Below are 15,992 nucleotides of genomic sequence, written 5' to 3' on the forward strand. Positions count from 1 at the left end.
TAATACTTTCTTGATATTCTTGGAACCCTGCAATTTAAAAGTAATAGGTAGGGAGAAGGAGATGGAGCACCATAAAGATATATGAAATGAGCTGAGTTTGGCTGGATATGAATTAACTACTACCGTCTCTCCCATCCCTCTATTAACCTGTAGCAATTTAATTAAAATGGAAATTACCTATACTGGTAAAGTAGTTTAAAAAATGTTTAGAGTCACTAGATTAATTTGCAAAATTGTTTTGTGTATATCTCATGCACATTAAAAAAAAAAAATCACTTCTATAGAATGCTTCCCTGTGTGACAAAGATCATGTACTACAAAACAATGTTTATGAGTCTTGTTTGGAAATGACAACCACTGCATTCAGTTTATTTTCAGTATATGGGAAATTTCTTTCATCCAGGATGATGCTACTCACTTTACAATACAAAGTTAAATCCTAATAATGGTTTCACTATCTGAACACCAATGGAAATCCCATAAGGGGTTCAAGTCTTTCCTGAGTGTTTGCTGACTGATGGGAGAACACAATTTGTATCACTAATGTAAAAATAAAACAAATGAAAGCAATGTAAATAACTGGAGTTCCAGCTGATATCAAAGATAATAAATCAGAAAGAACAGAGACTAAAGAAGCAGAATATTCAAAATAGTTAAAGTGCCCACAAAATATGAAGCATATACATACCTGAACATTTATTACTGAAAATGTACAAATAACTAGAAAATATTTTCCAGTAGACAGATATGTGGTTTCACTTTGCTATGTAACAGAAAAAGCAATGTGTAGGTCATGTATTGTGAATGAACTTCTAAAAAGTCTGGTATTGCACAATCAATTTAAGTAAAATATTTTAAGAGTCATATTAACAGCATAGCTGAACTTGCCTCAAGTAGTCCTTGCCTCAGGGGAAAAAAAAAAAAATGTAGCTTTGCAGTTTGCAACTTATCTCTCCAAATCTGAGACTGGCCTTGTAAAGTTACATCACTTCAGTAATATAAAAGACCAAGTGTGGACTGTTAGTTACAAGACAAAAGAATGACAGCACTTTTGCTGTAAAATACGCTGATAAACATGCATTACCTCACAGAAAACAGAATTTTCACTGTATGTTTCTGCAGCTACGACAAAGGTGTGTAGCTTTTTGTGGTTATAGTTGTAAATATTTCAATTAAGTAACAACAGAGTTCAAAGACTTGCTTTTTCCTATTTGCTTTTGAAACACCCTTCAGTTATTTCAGTGTTTTCAAGCTATGCAGAAGGAACACATAGGTCTTCGGTCACAAAAATTTCTAGAAGACTTTAGAAGTTCCTGTTTCTCAGGTGCTGAAATAAGCACTCAAATCATAACAGAAGCTCCAAGAAGCAATTCTGATCAAAACTTAAAACACCAGTTATCGTGACTGCCACATCTTCACAGAAAAAAACCCTACCCAGCCGAATGAGACCACCAGCCCTACCTGCATCAGCAGAATGCTAAAGTCCAAAGCACTTCACTGACAAGAAACAATTCCACATTTGAAGGAGAGAAGTGGTTAAGGTTTTAAAACAAAATGTAAACTTTACCCCTATAATCTTTTTCAAGTAACAAGTACTGTAACAGAAGCATCCTCAAGAAACAAAGGGCAGAGTGATCTAGCTAATAGTGTTGTGGTGACCTTTGAGACACTGACTAGTCCGTCAAGCACCATCTGCGATATGTACAGCATAGTTAAAAGGAGGATTATTAACTGGCCTAGAAACTGAAAAGCCATTCCAGTCTTAAGACTATGAATTGAATTCACTGAACTTGTACAGCTTGAGCTTTTGAGTGCCTCCAGTTAAGAAAGCATTCTATTGCACAGGATAGGGTCCAAAGATAATGTTGAACACATGGCATCTCTCATCTTAAATTCATCCTGAGTTTTGAAAAACTAAATCAGCAAGTCCTCTGCAGATGAGAGACATCACAGATACAGAAAAGTTCCTAGGAAACACAGGACTACTGCCTAATGGAATTGAAAGGCAAGCATCAAAAAAGGCTTATCTTTTCCTGAAATATTAATTTTACTTGGTGTAAGATATGCAGCACCAGCATCCTGATTCAGCATCCTCAGATTTTAATCATGCAACCCTTTTTACATTGCTGGATGAGAAGTAGAAATGACGGCAAATAATGGGTCAGAAGAAGTACTTGCTGCTAAACTGAAAAGCTCCTTTCCCTACTGCCTACAGTAAAACAGCCCATTAAGAGTTGCTTTTTGATTAAAAACAAGTAAGTAATTTCAACTATGGCAAAGTGACATGTTTTAACTTGACGTTTTGTTAGGGATGAGTACTCTGCGAAGCTCATAAAAGAGTGAACAGATTCAGTGGAACATTAAGATTTACTATAAATACTCAATGCCACTGTCACTGCTGTGCAAAACATGTCAACCCGGAAATATCTGACTCAACAGCCCTAAGGTTATTTAGAATAGAAAGTGAGATTTTTACATGCTTCACTTTGATGCCATGAGAGCAGCTGCATTAAGTTCTCTCAGTGGTTTTCAAAACCCAAATAAAATGCTTGCTCTATGTTTTAAAAGTTAGTGTGCAAATGTGTGCCACCCACCCAGTTTGTAATAGCTTACATTCACCATTTTCAGAAAAGATAAACACAGTAGAGAAGGAAATGATAATATAAAAACAGCCTGGCACACGAAATGAGGAAAAGCATTGTAGACTATCTGGCAAGACAAAGCAAACAAATGTTATTTTGTGAAAATTAATAGCATCTGAAATTATACTCCCATCCCAGTACTCTCCCCAAGTCTCATGCCCAAATTAAAGGTATTTTATCTAATTCCCAGTTGAGAGGTTGCTAAAAGTGGTAAGTCACAGCTGTGTTGATACTGAACTTGAACACAGAATACCAACGTCACACTGACACACTTTGCAAATGCTTCGTTACAAGCAGCACCAGACACTTGATTTGAAATACTTAACCCAGCTGTAAAACAAACTGTTAATCTCCAGCCTCTTCTCCAGTTAACATCTTCTTTACAGTTCTGGAAACATGCTAACACCTTATTATGATTACACTAAACTTACCTCCATTTTGATTGGAATTTTACAGTGACCAGTGGTTCAACTCAATGGTACTTCAGACACTGCTGAGAACAGGCTCCACTTACTCATGGTTTTAACTAGATGCTTTCTACTTTTGTTTGCACAGAAATCTATAACACAGTGACCTTCAATTTAAAATACAAACTAATTAACTATTCGTTCTGTTAAAAAATGTTGGTATAATGTTGCTATCTGACTTGCCTGGAGAATCTCAATTAGACTTATTTTTCCTTGGAACAGAATAGACAAAAAAAGCACCAGACGTCAAATTCTGCATACAGCTGAATGACGCTTCTTTATGGCAGATACCAGTATTTCCTTTGATACACCTTATTTGAGAAAACTGTTCATAGCACTTTTCTTCAGTCAACATAGTTACAACTGTCCATGTAGATGAGTATACTGTAATTGACTAGTATGGAAGTTACAGCACTGCTGCAACATCCGCACAATAACTTCTGAAGACTGCAAGCATTTCATCTGGTTCCTGATAAGCCATTTAATATTTGTGCTGGAGCTAGAAGCATTGGCTTCAACAACTTACAAAAGCCAATGACCAACCTCAGTACTTAAAATACGAGCTTAGTAATTGCTGCAGCCTCTGAGGTTCTACCTTCATGAAGACAGACAATTTCTAGACTACAGCTTTCTAACCCAACAATGCTGACTTCTACTTCATGTTCTAAGTAGTTTTATGACAGTTAATTAACTATTATATGTAAAACTTGTTGCAAAGCTCTAACAACACTACGTTTCTTAAAAGCTAAGGGACCACGTTTCTCCTACCTGTATCACAATAAGCTGACTCAAAAACCTACACCAGAATGCACCCAGCATTTTTTTAAATCCTTACTTCGTTATTTAGTATTTTAAACTTCACGGGTTTGTATGCTCTTGGGACCATGGGTGCCTACATTTCTAGATGCCAATTTCCATATCTAAATTATGGCTGCAGAAGAAAAAAATATCCTTGAGTTTCAGCCTAAAGAATATAACAGATAAGAGCAATTTTTTTTTAAAAAAAAAGTAATTAATGAACATATTTTATTTGTTTCCATGAAACCAGTGACAATTCTGCAGTTCTTTTCAGTGACCCTCAGAGAGCATAAATGGTTTAACGATGAATATTATCCATAACTCAACATGGAGTCTTTAGCAACCAATTACACAATAAAAAAATATAAAGAGAACTTATGTACACTAGATAGCTGAAATGATTATAAATAATATCACAAAAATCCATTTACAATAGGTAAAGTAAGCCACAAGTATCTTTAACGATGAAATTATTTAGAAGTCCGATCATTTTAAGGACTGCAGAGTTAGCTTCAAGAGAAATACTTTTCAAGGACTACTATGATTTTCTATAGACATGTCCAGACTCTGTGTTACAGTGGTTACAGATACATTATTCACATACTTAATTCATTAAAAAAATATTTACAAGGATCTTGTATTACTATAATGTGGATTTTTTGCATGGAGGCTAGCGTGCGTTATGACTCTAACTCAAAGGAGAAAGAGAAAGGGTTACACGATTCATAAAAAGCAGTGTGTGATAAAAATCAAATATGGAACATAATGAGACATATGGAAACATAGCTTTTGTGCAGGGAAGGATGAATCACAAGTTCACAGCTGGAATTTATGTGGATCCTTATTTAGTGGAGCATCTGTAGCCACTGTTTAGCTACATTCCCACATCAACAACAAAATGGTGCCACAGAAGAGAACACATGCATCAAGCTCCAGCTGGTATCTAAGCCCACCACTCCCTTCTTTTCCCTGAAGCCACATTTAGTCAGTTTTCTTTCCATATTTTGTGTGTGTATAAACACACACTTGCAAGTCAGTGGACAGAATCAAAATGCCACACTTGACCACTGCTAAATTTTGGAAGGGATGGGGGAACTGGTACAGACGGGGCAGGTTCAGGAAAAAAAAACCCACTCATTTAAAATCTGCCTCATGTCTACAGCTTTACTTTACGCATTTTATATATTCACATACTTCATGTACTCTACATGTTAGAAAAGCTTTATTTCAGTTTAGTATCATTAAAAAAGGCCTTTAAAAATGTGAATTGAAAAATAATAGAAAACATGATTTACATGAGTCCGTTTGGAGAAAACCTAATTTCAACTTCATAATTATAAAATTAATTATGGATTGAATTGCTTTAACATTTTCACACTTTCAGATTCCTAACATTAGCAAAAAGCAAAGTAAGAATGTGGAGAAAGACATCATTTCACGTCTAAGCAGTTTTCATGCAAAAAATACATAAATACCAATTAGAAGTGTTTGAAGTGGCATTAATTTTGTTTCAGGGATTTGTGATGTTTTAGTTTTAAAGATCATTGCAGTCTATGCTATGAGTTAAATCATTTCTTTCCATTGCCTTTGGAAAGATTTTGTTAATGAAGACATAGGTTAATGAAACATATATTTTCATGCAAGAATAAAATTGCATTTTAAAATTAAAAAAATGCCTAACACTGGATATCAGAGGATTTTTTTTTAAACAGCTAGAATATACCATGCAGTTTCTCTTAAATGTGTAATTAAAATTTTGAAGAGTCTAGTTTTTAAAGGTCATACTTCCACAAATATTGCATTATTTGAAACTAGAGTACAATGCTCTAATGCTCTAATCCCTTCCCCAAATTTTACTTCTACCATTATTTCTTCACTTAATACGTACTTCAGATGTGTAAAACGCAAATTACTTCTTCCTAAGGAAGGACTGTAGCAAAAGCCCTCACACCAGTTCTGTGATTACAGACTATACTGTATTGATTTCAGTGAGAAGAGGATCAGGCATTTAAAACTAAAATTTTCTAGTGTTATAAAGTATTGTTTTTCCACAGAAACCTTTTGTATCAGCAGAAGAGTTTGAGATACCTTGGTTTTGACCTCGGTCCTGACAGGCTGACTACCTAAAACAAGGTTTCACAATGGAAAAAAATAGATAGAAATTCTTTTCAATAAATTGCCGGGTAAGTCTGGTGATGTAGGAAATTAACTAACCGTTTTTACTCTTGCCTGAACATTTTCCACAACCTTGGTCGTGTTCTAAAATTCAGCTTTTACGTCTCTTCTTAGACAATCAGGCCAAGACGCCACTGATGAAATTACGCTCAATAACAAGAAAATACACCAGTACGTATGTAGTTCAATTTTTGCTCACTGTTTAAGGAAAACAAAAAATGCCACTTTACAATGAGTGCTATGCCAAAACTGGAGAAGTAGCACTCTCCTTGGAATGAAACTACACTTATCATGAGAGACAGTCTACATTTGTCTAATTCTCATAAATAACCTTTTTTTATTTGATAAATAATAATTTAATATTACAGCTCATGCAACGGATTTTATTTTTTAAATATTAAAGGAAGGCAATGTATTTTCAATACTACATCAAAAAGTAAAATGAAAATATACGCATTTCCAGGTGAATTAAAATGTTTCAGTTGTCTTTCTTATTTATCCCGGCAGAGAAAAAACTAACATCTCAGTACACTGCAGAGCAGTATTTCAGGAGGTCTTACAAAATAGTGTAATACTATTCTATTTATATGACCTTGTCTTTTGTGTTTAAAATTATTTTGTATTCTAGGAAAGAGGGAGGTAAAGTGGGAAGAAACCGGACATTATACATAGCATAAGACAAACACAGTCAGCTGTATACATTTCTTAATGTGAAACAGTGTTTACTATTCAGCTGTCACTATGCTAGTAGAAATCCAACATTTTTTTAAAAGTAGAACAATGATAAGAAAATATGATAAGTAAAATCTATGACAATGAGATCCTGTGGCAGACAGAGGATAGCATACCTTATTTTCATACATAAACAAAAACATATATGTTGAGTTGAGGTGTTTTTTTTTCCTAGCAGAAATGATTTATAGCATCAAGGTTAAAATTTATTTTCTTTAAAACAATCTGACCATTCTTTCTTACTCCCTCTCTCTCCTTCCCCCAGCCCTGAACTGAACTTTAGCATTGCATTAACAATGGACTAGCGGACAGGAGGATCTATTAAAATTAGTAACTCACTGAGTAAGGTACTTTTCTTGCAGTATGCTCCACCTGCATGAAGCCCATGTTTTGGAGTGCTGTCTGCTGCTGTAACCAGTTCTCTCCCAGATATCAATGAAGCTGTGCATACATTTTATTTTTTTATGCAAATTATAGCTTTGGAGAAGTCATGCCTCAACACTATTGAATTAATAAGCAGCCAATCTGTGATATAAAGAACATATTTATAATAATCAATCACCTCTCAGATTATTACATTGTTTGCAGAACATTATAAAAACCATTAAGTATCAGGCATTTCTTTATAGCGTTCTGCATAACGATGCAGCAAAGCACATGAATAAATCTCTTTTTGGAGAAGCTTGTATAACGAGAGCATTTTTCCTGCTATCCTTAAGGACACCAGCAGTTAAAGAGTGAGCTGTTTCATAAAAATGTTTGCACATCAATGTTTGAGTGACACTTGAGCGTTATGGTAATCTAGGAAACAGACTTTTGTTTAAGGCTTTAAATGCTCAAAAAAAAACGCACCCCACCCCAAACCATGAAAAAACTCCATAACTACATCACATTATTTAATCTTGAACACACACACACACACACACACACAAGAAAAGAAAAAAAAAGGAAAGAGTCCTTACAATTTGTAGCACAAATGATAAAGTTCCTACACAGCTATTATGTTTTTCCTGGAGTAGAAACAGTAACCCAGAAGTTGATTTTGCTTTTTTATACCTGCTTTCTACAACCCCTTCTTCCGTGCATTCCAGTTTTTAAAAAACCCTAATATTAGATAAAGCGACACATAATTTGACAGCCTACCAGTTAAATTCTGACAAGGTCAATAAAATGAGAGCTTGCAGGAGTCCCAGATGAGGAACACTTTCATGAATGCCTCCATTGTGTAAACTCTCCGTATATCCTGCCTGCAAATGACAGTCATATGCCACCAGCTGCAGGAGGCATTCCAGCAATGTCAACTGCTGTGGGGCATTAAGGCAGGGTAGATGAGTTGGTACTTCTTTGTATTTTCCCCTGCCTAGAGTGAGGTCTGTCACACTTAACTCATTTAAGTGTTATTTTTCTAAAGACTATGGTGTTTATTTAGAAATGGAAGGAAATATATAATTAAAGCCTTGCTAATAGAGCTCCTCATTTTAATAGTAGTTTTATTATATAAAGCCAGCTGGAAGTAATTTTTTTTTTTTCCTTGCATATTCTTCATCAGTTTGTACCTCCCTCCTCCCTATTTCAGATGTTATCAAACTGATGTATTTTTTAAAAAAAGTAAGCTCTTCAGGAGACAAAAAGCCATTAAAAGTTACCTTAGGAAATGTGAAAACCCCTATGCCTACTACCCAGAAACAGAGGTCCTACCCCTTCTGAGGAGATTGTTTTCATAGGAACTATTTTATAGATTGCCATAAAAATTAAGTTTTAGAGAATTCTTGCAAAAATAATAAATACTTGGCATACTTTTAATTAAGAGCTAAGTTTGAACACAGTGATACAGGTTCGTGGTTTTAATTATTTTTAAACAACTCACTGAAGCCCAAGCTGATTATTTTTTGTCTGCTAAGTCGGGGGAGGGGGGAACTATTCAAGCATTCTATAAGTTTAATTTACCCATTTTTCTTCATTTTTATGTTGTCAAATAAACATATTCGAGATACAAGAGCAAAAATACACTGAGGAAGCCTTTTTAAATATTAGCGATGCCTTGGTTAAGAAACAGCACAAAGTAGAGATCAAACAGATGCTTTTCAGAACCTTCCATCTGATAAACCGAGGAATCACACATTTTTATCATGCTTTTACATACAGTCACACTGAAAAATAAAACACTGAACTCATTGCATGTCAGCACCTACATTCTGCCATCTTTGGAAGATATGCTTCTCCTCTCTGCCCCTCGTCTCTTCCTATGGTCCCTTATAATCGAGTTTGTTTTAATTATTCACTTACTACCAAGAAGAGTTTTTCTTTTAATATATGTTCACATAGAGAGAGAGAGCAGGAAAAACTGTAGGGAAAGAAAAATGAGGAAAAGCATAAATAAATAAAGGATATCAATAATGATCTATCATAAAATGACATTTTGCCATTGTACTTCTGCAAGAGCCGTAACATCTCACAAGACGTCCCTCTGAAAGCAGCAATAAAATTGCAGTACAGAATGCAAGGTCCTGTATTCTGTGTAGGCAAAGGGCAATGAATATGCTAAAAGGAAATCAATCTGCATAAAAAGATCTGACAACAACATCTTCAGGTTTGTTTGGGGTTTTGTTTGGGGTTTTTGTGTTGGTTTTCCTTCCCATTAATGAGAAAGCAAAGAAGACAACACTTTGGGAAGCCAAATTTTTATGCAAATGAAAATAATTCCTTTCAAAATGTTACTTTATTGATCAAATTATCTTTTATCATACTGTGCTGCTGCTTTTCCTATGAAAAAGTTGGGAATTCCAGTTAGCAAGGAGTCTTGTAAACATTTCTCCTCCAATTTAATTTCATGTGGAATTACACTGCCCAAATTTCACTTTGAAATTTCTGGTTCAAAAAATTCAAAATTTCAGAGGCATACTAGGCAACCATAATTTTGCACTGGCTTCCAGGATAAACAATGAAAAACTGAGCTTTCAGTGAGTTATGCATAAAGTCATATACAGGCTCATAATGTCTAAAAGCTCAGAAATGATCAGAGATTTTAAGAGAGTACCTGGGTTTATTTCTGGATTGTGATAAAACAGGAAGCCAGATTTACAGTTCTTTATTAAAGTGCAATGCCTAACTTTTTTTTTTTTGTAGAATTATGTTCATCTCCTTAGTGTCTAAATAATAGAAAAGATTAAAACACACAAGAGCAACTTTCTTTAACCAATGTAGAATCTTGTCTTGCAAAATAACCTGCACATTTAGCTTCATAAACTTACATGCGTACAGAAGGCTTACAGAATTGAACTCCTAGTTACACCTCATTCTGAAGGCTAATACATTGCTATCTGTAATTCTGTACCTAAACTATATGCTCTCCTTGATCCATGACAGGGCCTCCAATGACATGAATGGAAAAACACATGTCCAGATCATGGTGAGGATACAATCCTTTTTATTCTAGTTTCCTCTCACAGGTACACACCAAATGCTGAATTGTTCATCTGAAAAGAACTACGTTGTATGACATTTTCATTTAAACTGTTCAAAGCCAGAAGTACTGCATTGTAAAGTTATGTGTCTTTAAGAAATACCCTACAGAATGTATGGAGAAAATACAAATATGTAGAGAATCAGGTAATCTATCTCCTTCCCCGGAATTCTGGTTAAATAAAGTTTAAAAAGAACCACTACAAATAAACGAATGGTGTTCATCAGGTGTGTCTCACTGTTCCCTGAGTGGTTAAAATTACTGAGAAAAAGGAAAAAAATTAAAGCTCTTTTCAACATTACCCACAGTAGGTATCACAAAAAAAAAAAAACAAACAGGATCATTTACCAAAACATTTACTATCAGATTTTTCCGTAAGGTGCATATTCCAAATTGCACAGGTAGGCAGACTGCAGCACTGATCTCTACTGACATATTTGTGTTGTGGTCCATTTCCGAATAAATATCATCTCAAATATCACTGTAAGTTTACCTGCCCATGACTGTACATTTCAGCCTTAATGACAACCCCAGTAAAATTTTTCTCAGTTTTCATTAAACTTCTTAAAGTATCACTTTTTATTCACTTATAAAGGCTTGCTGACTTCTGTATTGCGCATGGGAAGGAAAGGCAGGATCGTAATCGTGTCATTTTCTCTTCTGAACTCCCATGCTCTCTAAGTGGCAGATGACACTCTCTCCTTTCCTTTGCACAAGTGCACAGATACGCATCATCAGTAGAGGATGGGGATGCAATGGCTTCCCGAGAGAGTCAGAGTAGCATCAATGGTACATTGTTGGCAAGTTCACACTGATCAAAGCAATTCTGAGATGCTCAACCCCCGCCCCCCGAAAGAGATAGCCTCTCTATGACAAAATGTTGTGTGACACAGCCATAAAAGTGGCACTGTTCTCTTTGTCAGTGAAGGAAAATCATTTAGAAAACAGTTGTCAAGTATTTCAGTAACGGGAAAGAAGCATTAGGGCATTACTAAAATGAGTGGGGTGAGCAGTAACAAAGCAACAGATGCCTGTCCACAGGCTGATGTACAGTGTCTTATTTTGAATATTTGTTAGACAGACTGATGTTAAGCTAAAGAATGCGTTTTGCCTCACTGAAAAACTGAATACAGATAAAAATACTTTCATTTAATAGAACTGCTTTTCTAAGTTTCCCCCTTCCTACCAGCAGACTGGACAAAAAATAAATCCCTTCATTATACTTTATCTAGATGCTGAAATTTTGTCATTATGTTTTTTGAATTGTAGCAAAAATCTGCTTTAGTGATTTTCCTTCTGAACTAAAAGAGTAAGAGACAGCAACAATGGAATTCTCCCTTTCTCCCTCTTCTCTGTTTTAGCTTTCTCTTTCTTGAGCCAGTATGATTCATCACCTCCTGGGTATACTAGGAGCCCCAAGTTTGGAAATTCTTCTAAACTGCAAAGAACCATTAGTATACAAGGCAAATCCTTTTACAAAAGCACAAGCACTATTGTTTGAGAAAAATAACTGAGCAAAGAAAGCTACACACAGCATATGTTTTGAGCATTTCTAGTAAAAAGTAAAAGCTCTTTAAAGCTTTTGTTTCTTCTTGTGCTTTATGACGGCAGTTCTGTATCAGTGAACAGAGTGTTCCTTTGCAATCAGCACAGTGTCACAACGACCTGGCAAATGTGAATGCTTTCACTATCACTACAGTCCTTGCAATCTTGCCTCAGCTGTGACCCATTCACTTTTGCCCCAACTTCACTAAGATGCCTTACTCAGCATCTAATTAGTTAGGGAAGATTTGCCTTGGCTCTTAACCCTGACATAAGAGCAGGACTCTCTGCTGCTGTTAAATACCAAATCTGTTCTGTCACTACATTAATCAAATCCCCATAAAACTATACATGAATAAGTAACTACTAAAACACAAAGCAGAAAAATAGAAAATAGAAAAGCTATGTATTTTAAAATGTTAAACACTAGTATTTATTGCACAATATATTTGAGTGTGCTTTAATATATGGTTCAATGCTTCATGCAGATTTTACAGTTCTGTGCATACATATCTCAAACTTAAGCAAAGATCTAACAGTGTTCTTAGCACATCATCAACTGAAATATACAATGGCACAAATATGTTCAAACACTGCATGTATGTATGTGCAAGATTAATACGTATAGAGAGGAGAGGGAAACATCTTGCTATGTTTTAGTTCTGCAAATACTGAACACAGTAAGAGAAGCTACTGAGAGTGGGTTTTTTATTTTTAATCATGTATGATGCACATAGCCATTTATCCATCACTGCATGTACTTGTATGTCTAGTGCTCTATGCCATACAAAACATCCTGCGTTTTTGTCATGCACAGTATTTCCTAATGCCTGTATTCTAAAGCACATCAGAAGCAGCACAAAATCTTGATGCAAATATTTTTAATTTGCTAAAAGGACATGAACCATCACAGGTCTAAACCATTTTTCACTAAAAATAACCAATAAAATTAACAGAAATGTCTGAAATGATATAATGAAACCTGATTAAGCTTCTGAATTCATACCTGCATGTGAACTTATTAATGAAAAACAACAATTAAAATTAAAAAAAACACCTAGGGTCAGCTAATATTTAAAATGATATGATAAAAATACATATATTAAATAAAATTATTACGTTTCCTGATGCACTCTGACAAAGGCAATTGTTGACCGCTGTAAAATGCAAAATGCATTGTTAATGTTACTTTCAAAACGCTTACAATAAATCAATGTATGGAATTGTAGCCTGTTGATTAATTAAGTTTGAACTATTTTTGCATGCATACCTATATTAAAAGTATATTTATATGATACAGTAAAACACTTCATTACTTAATAAATGTTAAAATTGCATACAACCTCTATGACCAGCAACACAGGAACATTTAAAGTGCTTTCACCTTCAATCCATTAGACATCACACTGAAGCCCTATTTTTAAATGCTGGTTCAATAAAGAGTTTATGTGCCTATGTCTACATCAATGTTAGGAACTATCAGACTTAAGAGTACAAGTACTGCTCAGAATAAGCAGTGCATGTTGTATACAGTTTATTATTCCTAGCAATAGTAATGTATACTTCACATATTGTAAGTATTGTTTAGTTTTCCTTGAAATAAGCACATATCTATGCAAAGAAAAAAACACTGAATTTACCATACCATATCTCTCATGAACAGATGTGTCTATATTAATATACTTCATTGATTTAATTTTTAGTTTTCTGGCTTCCCGTTCACCTATCTAGAAGTGATTTCTCTGGTGATAACTAACACATCATGCTAATGAGAGAATCTAATGTACAATAGAGAAATGTCACTACTAATAATATTTGCATGAAGTTAAATAAAGCAACTGTAAGAGAATGTCAGACAGTTGTTCTTTAATAAGATAGAGTTACACAATGAAATTATGTTGTTAATTTTGTTACATCATTGAGTGAATCCTAAATTACTATATAATGACACACAGATCCATTTATAATTCTGATATACTGCTTTTTCACTCTCATGTTGAAAAAAAAAAGGCTTCTGGAAAGGCTATTACCTTTTTATCTGAAACAGATTAAACATACTTCTACTTAACAAAATAGTACATGGCTCTGGCATTTTGTGTCACTGTGGGTTACAGCCATTTCTTTTACAGTCTCATTTCTGAAATGACTTAAAAGTATTTTAGAACATAACAGCCCTTAAGGTAACTGGATGAAGAAAAATGACATTTCTTATTCTGACAAATGCACAAAACATTTATGAAAGCAGACAATCAGAAAAGCCTGCTTTTTTTTAATCAATTAAATCCAGACCTTCTTTTCTGTTGTTAACAACTCCTTGCTAGAACTAGAATGGGCAGTGTGTGCCCTGGACTTAACCAGATGAGCATGGAAGAGAAGCCAAGGGTTTCTGCTCATTCTCGACCTGTCACTGATCAAAGTGACCCAAAGAAGCACTCCTTTTTAAAAGTTAAGATTTATGCCCTTTGAGGTTATCAGACATTCTTCTGTATACAGAATGGGATGACCCCTTTCAAGTGAATCACACACTTTTACACGGACAAAAGGTACATAGGCACAACAATGCAGTCAAGTGGCCATGTCATAAACTTCTCACAGGTAATTTCGGAGACTATTCCTTTTCTCACCTCACCCCACCAAAATCTAAATTTTCCCTGGAATGTGAAGATGCCATTTTCTTATGCTCCCATTCTCTAAGAAAATAATACAAAAATAAATACCATCATACTTGCCATTAGCAGCTCAGACCTGTACAATCAATTCTATTTTTTTCAAGACATGTACAGTTCCTTTACATAATGAAATAGGTTTTCCTTTTATTCTCAGAAAAGTTATTCATTCCTATAGTATGCAAATAGCAGTGCAGTGTGAATTGAGAGGCAAGAAGAGGGAGGGAATGGAAGGTTTTGTTTTGTTCTAAATCATTCTTCTTGCCATGCTCCAATCTTTGTACTAAAAACCTTCTTGAGATTAAGTTACAACTCCAAGGAAAAGTGATAGGGCTCAGGGCTTGTTTACTTCTAAAAAGCACGGAGAAAAACAGCTTTAAATATAGAAATTTAAAAATTAAATGTCTCTAGTATTACTATGTATAACTGGGAAAGTTTCATTAAACAGTTCTTTCAAACCATGCCAAACTTTGCTTGCAAGGTATGTACATTTCATAACTTCATGTTATTTGTACTCATGAAAACATTTTTTCTTAAGGCATGGGAAATATTTTTTAAATACTTACATTTCCAGAAGACGGATTGAAAATAATTAAATAACAAATGGGTGAAAATGGGTAACAGAAAATAATATTCAAAATTTTACTGATTTAAAAAGAAACTTTGGCAGTTAGACAGAAATTTGCAACTGCACTTGTACACAGTCTGTGCTTATAGTCTGCGCGAGCTAATAAGTTGTAACAGCCTTAACAAATCAGAAATATAAGAGAAAATACCATCGATAAAGAGGAGAGAAATGCGTTTAGCAAAATAACTTACCCTCCTCTTAAAAGCATAATGGAAGCATACTTGGACTGAATATGTTTAGCACATGATAAACAAATAAAATAGAACACGGCGATTAACACAGTATGTGAACGCATTAAATACAGACTTTTAAGAAATAAATCTGTTTGATATTACCACCTTTGCAGTGGTGCTCTGTGTGTGTATTCCAGTGAAAGGATACACACTGATGCAGCATCTACCACACATTTAGTCATTTAATACACTACTTGTCTTGTTCTATGCAGAATACAACATGACAAATACATGTTCCGTAATAAACAAAATCCAGTTAGTACTCAAGAATTAGCACATTTAAAATATTATTTAGAAAAAGAAAAAAATACACTAAACAGCCTAGCTTACATGCATAAATGTTTGGTTTGTTATAATGAGCTAGCTCTCTCAAATTATTTGACCCCCTACACATTGTGATGCTCTTTTATTTAGTTTTGTTTCCTTTCTTTGTCAGTGTTGAACACTTTCTGGTATCCCAGAGACCACACAGGCTAAATCTGTTCAAAAATGTCTAATACTAAACAGGCAATCTAACACTATCTATGTGGTTCAATCGTCATTTATCAATTGATCGTTATCTGGATCTAGTTACATTAACTCTTTTGTGGCTGAAGTGCAAAGAACCTTTTCTCCACCCAAAAATTTTATCTCGCTTCTTACTAAA

General features: G+C 34.6%; 1 protein-coding gene across 13 annotated transcripts in view; it reads right to left on the minus strand.

Moving 5' to 3' along the window:
* The window catches only part of BNC2 (basonuclin 2), a 356,783-nt gene that overhangs the window by 245,631 nt on the left and 95,160 nt on the right, over positions 1–15,992 (minus strand). The window contains exon 1 of one of the 13 annotated variants that reach the window (XM_054053487.1): positions 7,958–8,009. The exons of the other annotated variants lie outside the window; for them this stretch is intronic. The gene's annotated coding sequence lies outside the window, so the exon portion shown is untranslated. Of the gene's footprint in view, positions 1–7,957; positions 8,010–15,992 lie in introns of those variants that run through there. 13 annotated transcript variants of the gene reach the window in all.

This window comes from Cuculus canorus, chromosome Z (assembly GCF_017976375.1).
Source record: "Cuculus canorus isolate bCucCan1 chromosome Z, bCucCan1.pri, whole genome shotgun sequence".
Taxonomy (NCBI): domain Eukaryota; kingdom Metazoa; phylum Chordata; class Aves; order Cuculiformes; family Cuculidae; genus Cuculus; species Cuculus canorus.